The following is a 6,180-nucleotide window of genomic DNA, read 5'->3' on the forward strand; positions in this document are numbered from 1 at the left end:
TCCATAGACTATGGAGAGACTTGTGATTGCCTGTGTAGCTAAAAAAGCTGTCTCGTTTCTGCTCATTTATCTCTCTTAAGATCTGTCTAATGGCATTTGATGACTTAAGGTACTAGTAGCTCATTACTTCATTTGTTGTTGCCTGCTAAAAATACAGACAAGTGTGCCTCTTTCACAGGCTTCATAATCCAGGATTAATAGGTTTCAGGTGTCTCTTCAGCCATCCAAAGTTCCCAATTCCCTTTAACTGTCTTCTAAAATGTTCCTGTTCCAGTTGTCTCACAGATACCTGCAGGTTCTTGAAAAAAGTTTTGCTGCTGTATCAAAAATTAGGTCTGTTAAAAAAAAAATCTAACAATTTCCAGAGTCTATTTTAACCCCATTCATTTGCAAGCATATTTTACAGGTCACTCCTGCTGTCTGGGCCAAGATCAGCTTACAAAGGGCCCTCCAGACAATGCCAACACCTGAACCAGCTCCTGGGACTTCACCATTGGTACCAACTCTCCTGGCTCAAAAGGACACCTATCAACTAAAATCTGGTTTTAAGAGCCAGGTGGTGGTGGCGCACACCTTTAATCCCAGCACTTGGGAGGCAGAGGTAGGCAGATCTCTGTGAGTTTGAGGTCAGCCTGATCTACAAGAGCTAGTTCCAGGATAGGTTCCAAGGCTACAGGGAAATCCTGTCTCAAAAAAAAAATCAGGTTTTAAAAAAACATATCTACTTTTATGTCTCACTTATTCACCTGTGCCTCTCCTGTCCAGGACACTTCTCTGTCCCATTCTTTCTGCCAGTTAGTGACCATGACTAGCCCAATTTATAGGGCCAATAAAAACAATATATTTTTTTCTCCTAGCCACCTGCCTTCTCATCTCCCTCAAGGAACAGCTGCCTGAGGTCTCCAGGATGGCTACTGTAAGCCAGATGCCTCTCGAGCCACACCTCTCACTGAACATGAGCCCACCAACTCCCAGTTCTCCCCTCTTCCGCATCGCCCCATGCCCACAGGAAGTAGCCACACTTGAGCCGGTGCCCCTTTATCCAAAGAATTTGGAATGTTTGGTTGGAAGCACCACTCCAGCCCCCTGACATCCATATATACACAGAGTCTGGAATGTTTGGTGGAAAGTTCCAAGCCACCTCCCCTGGGAGTTATCTCAGGCCAAACTCCACCTATAAGAAAGCCCAGCAAATGATGACCCCTCCCCAGAGAGTGTCAAGACCACTCCCATAAAATAATTAAACTGCCCCCCAAAGAACGAACATGTACTCTCCCCTTTTCCTCTCTGTTTTCTGGGGGTGGGATGCTGGCATCCCTTAAACCTGGGCTTCTTCTAATTTGGTCTGATTTGGTTTGATTTTAATTATTGCTTTGGTGGAGAGGTTTGTCAGGCCAGAAAAATTTAACATTTATGAAACTGTCAGCATTATCTTTATCAATATTCCTATTTTAGCACTGAGAACTGTGATGTTATCTTGTTTGTACAAATAAAGCTTGCCTGGCAATCAGAGGACAGAGCTAGCTACTAGCTAACCATAGAGGTCTGGAGGTCTGTACAGACAGACAGGAAGTGATATGGCTGGGCGGAGAGAGGAAGTGATAAGACAGGAGACAGGAGATCAGTATCTTTTCACCTGGAAAGTTGAGTGGATAAGGTGGCTATAGTTTGCTTCTTCATCTTTCTGATCTCTCAGCATTTTCACCTATATCTGATTCTGGGATTTTATTGTTAAGACCTGTTAGAACTTGTGCTACAAAGAAATTTGAAGCACAAAGCATGTTTTAAAAAGTTACACAAAGTCAATAAAAATAGCAAGTGGTGGGACAGGGACTTGAACTCAGATGGATCTAGTAATGACTTTAATCATAGTGATTTCCATAAGTAGAGACAAAGATATAATACTATGGGTGAGCACTGAGAACCTCCACACCAGGGATCAGTGGACATGAGGATTAATAGGCATATATGTAGCAAAGACAAGAACGGTTCCAAGCAGGATGAATGGGTGATGGGTAATACCTTTACAATTAGTAGCATGGATACAAGGAGTAAAATAATGTCATTGGTTGCTAGGGCAGAGGAAGAGTAGTGTGTCACTGGCTAGAAGGGAGGGTAGAGGCCAGAAAGAACAGAGTCCTTTAAAGGAATTTTCTTGTTAGACTGAAAAAGAAATGAGCATCTGTCGGTGGTGGTGAGAGTCCAAAGGGCCCAGGGACAATCCAGTGGAGGTTCTGCAGAAACACAGTGTTATCCATCAAAGGCCAGCTAGGTTGTGATGTGGCATGGACAGGCTGATGCTAAGAAGGAGGCAGCTTCCAGAGAGAGACTCCGGGAACAAACTGGTGATGGACTGGACACAGGAACCTGAGATGGTGATCGAAGAGGCACTCGTGGTCAAGAGGAGCCTCGGTAAGGATTTGAACACACACTGTGTGCGTTTAGAAATGTGCAGGGTGTTTCTAGCAGTTAGAGGAAGGGGAAATTTCCCAGGAGAGACACCTCAGGGAGAGCAGCTGGAGATGATGCATAAGGAGAGCGTGGACAGGCAGTGCCCTGAAACACTGCCAGAAGCCACAAAGGAAATGCACCTTTGGTGAAATCGGCCATAAACAACTGCTGGTGGTGGCATTTGGAGTCAATGAGACCTTGTGCTGTAATGGTGTGGAGGAAACATCAGGAGCCTCCTGGTCCAGGTGCTGATCCAGGAGGAGCAGGAGATTAAAGCCTGTTTAACCTCTGAAAGCAGACTCTGCCACCAGGTGCTCAAAATCACCAACACCTGTTACAGCGTCATCTTGGCTGACACATGGGCGGGTGCCCTACCATAAGCCTCTCCAGCCCTCTAGCCTCGGTTCCTTTCCCCCAGGTTCTCTGACTCCTGTATAACTCAGCCATTTTAGCCGTGTCCTCTCTTGGTTCCCAGGTGATCTCTTTGCTTCCTCTCTCTTCTCTTCCCCTCTCCCGCCCTGCCTCCACAGTCTGGACCTTCCAGATGCCTCTGACTGTATTCTCTCTCATATCTACAATAAACGGTTTCCCCCACCATCCCTAGGAGCTGTCATGTCCTTTCACCTGCTGTGCTGCCCATGCCCTCCCTCTGCCAAAGACTTAACCCATGTTTACTACACACTCACCAGATTAACCAGAAGTAGAGAGAACATCAAGGAAATAGAATTGCTTGATACTCGCAAACCCAAGTCAGCATACTCACGTGAAACAGCCTCAGTGGTCTGAAGACCTTGGTAGGGACAGAGCTGTGCCCTCCTTGTGTCCCCGTGGCATTTGAAATGCTATCCCCCATGTTTGGAAACGGACTTGGAAAAGACGATTTAGTAGAGGCCATTGTGGTGAGTTCTAATGAAGCTTACTGCTTTTCTCAAAAGAAAGGGAAATGTGGACACACAGAGGGATGGAGAGGTGTGCATTCTCAGAGACAGATGAGAGCATAGTGGGAGGCAGCCACTGGCAGTCTAGAGAGACGCCTGGGGAGAAAACCATTGTGGCCCATAGCCTCAGAACTATGAAAAAGTATGCCTGGAAAAAAAAAAAGGCATGCCTATAGTGGAATGTCTCATTTAACTTTCTGTGCCCTGAGCTATGCCTTTCTTTCCCCTGCCATTAAATTCCACCCACCAAATATGACTAAAGGCAGCTGTGATCAAAACAGGATCAGGTGCATTTGCTCCCTAGGGCATGGGAACACATTCACGAGAACAAGGGTGCATCCCAAACTAAGGTCTCTAGGGTTTGAAGTCATTGTGTGGACTTCGAACAGGTGGAATGGGTTAGGTCTGGGTGGAGACATCATAATTTGTGAAAAGGAGGGAGGATGGAATAGCCAAAAGTCACATCTCTAAATGGCAGGGTTTGTCTTAAACAAAAGGTGAAGGAGCTGGTGCTAAAAGCTTGCCTTGTAAATGCGGATCTTTGCCTTGCAGGCCAAGGCTTGGTGTGGCTTGTTTTTAACATTCTGGGAAACAGTTTTGCAACTTGTGGCTTCTGTTTTATTTCTTATTAAAACGTCTCTGTGTGTTCCTCAGTGATCTGACTGGTTGACAGAGAGCAGTGAGCCCTCCATTAGTACCAGGGGAACAGGCTGCTTTCTAGGTGTCTCCAGAATTTCTCAACTACTAATAAAACATCATGAGCCCAAGACTAAAAGGAGCCAATGTAACTTCTGAAAAACTAATGACCTAACACGTTCAGCTGACAAATTTGTGTGTTCATGTAAACTGAAACCCAAATAATAAAATTAATTAGCAGTTTATCTCAAAAGTTTGATGTGAGCTACAGTGGGCAGACCTTGACTCAAGTCCCATTACCCTGACTAGTTAGCCATTTGGGCAAATTAACATCTTTGGGTCAAGTTCATTGCCATAGAAATGACATAACAGAACATCACTCATAGCGTTATTTTGAGAGTTAAATAGCATATGACTTATGTGACACCGCACAACAGCTAACAATTAACCCTAAAAGTTGGTGGCTTTTACAATAGCAATTTTACTGTGCTTGTGACTTTTCGCTTCAGGATTCCAATAAGAAATTACCTGAATGTTTACAATCTGATACCTCAGGGACTGAAGGACCCACATAGCCCTAGTTCCCAGAATCCTTCCTCACTGCTTTCTGCCAGTAAAGTATGTCATAAAAGTCACCAGGGATTCCAGGAGAGACGAATTAGTCTCTTCTTCCTCCCCACACCCTGAGAAGAATGGTCTGTCTAAAATCTAACTCCACTTCGGAAGTGGTTGCCACGGTGACCACCACATTCTGTGAACTATTACAATGACTGGTTCTTACCGGAAAGAACACAGAGCCCAAGGTAGTCTTCTATCTTAAATTGGTGGCAGAAAACCACCTCAGAGCCAGCTGGAGAGGACCACAGTGAATGTGTCCTCTGGATAACAGAACCAACCACTGCCCACTTGAACTCAGGACATCTGTAGTTATCTGTACTAGGTCAAACCCCTCAGTATTCTAGCACAGACAGGAAAAGCTCACAAGCCTCTCCCCACACAGAGGGTTTTACCCACAGTTACTGGCTTCTAAGAAACAGTCAGCTTTCTCTGAGGGTGTGACCCTTGTTAGGTCACCCACACCCAGGAGTATGTATGTGCAACACCGATTGGATTATAGTTGGGTTTTTTTTTTTCCCAAGAGCACACAAAGTTAGGGAGAGACAGAAGAGGGTCGTTATGGGGAGAATTAGGAGGAAGATCAATACCAAAAAAAAAATGGTAGCATGAAACATTGCTCTGAGAAAACTGACCTGGTGGGTCTTAGATCTTTGGAAATGGTTTGTGGAACAGTTTGGGTCTGCAAGCTAGACACTCCCTAGTGATATTAAGAACAGCTTCATAGGCAGATTTAGTGGGCCTTTGATGGTTGTGAGTTGTGAGCCACCATGTGGTTGCTGGGAATTGAACTCAGGACCTTTGGAAGAGCAGGCAATGCTCTTAACCGCTGAGCCATCTCTCCAGCTCCTAGTGGGCCTTTGAAAGACCAGAATGCTGGCAGGGAGTGCAGCTATTAAAGTTTGTGCTCATGTAGTTTCACAGGGTAACAAGGGCTCTAACAAGAATTGAAATGGGGCCCATTCGTGTTCATAAACATACAAACATAAACAAACAAATCTGACTGCCTTCTGCCCGTGTCTAGAAGAATTGAGTGAGGCTGAATTTCAAACCAACAGACTAATCTATTTAGCAGCATAGCTTAGCCATGGGATGGTTTCTGTTCATTCCTCCTGACCAGATTACAGTAAGAGCAGGTAACGGATCACAGGGTTTCTGTGCTGGCCAGTTTTATGCCAACGACGCAAGCTAGAATCCTCTGGGAGGAGGGACCCTCCGTTGAGAAAATGCCTCCAGAAGATCTGGCTGCAGGCAAGCCTGTAGAGCATTTTCTTAATTAGAGATTGATGGGGAAAGGACCAGCTCACTGGGTGGTGTCACCCCTGGGCTGGCGGTCCTGGTTCTATAAGAGATCAGAATGAGCAAGGCATGAAGAGTAAGTCAATAAACATCAGTTGCACCTCCTGGTCCTGCCTTGTTTGAGTTCCTGCCTTGACTTCCTTTGATGATGAACAGTGATGTGGACGTGTAAGCTAGGTAAACCCCTTTCCTTCCCAAGTTGCTCAGTCATGGTGTTTCATCACAGCAGCAAACCCCTAAC

The sequence above is a fragment of the Microtus ochrogaster genome, chromosome 8, assembly GCF_000317375.1.
Source record: "Microtus ochrogaster isolate Prairie Vole_2 chromosome 8, MicOch1.0, whole genome shotgun sequence".
Classification (NCBI taxonomy): domain Eukaryota; kingdom Metazoa; phylum Chordata; class Mammalia; order Rodentia; family Cricetidae; genus Microtus; species Microtus ochrogaster.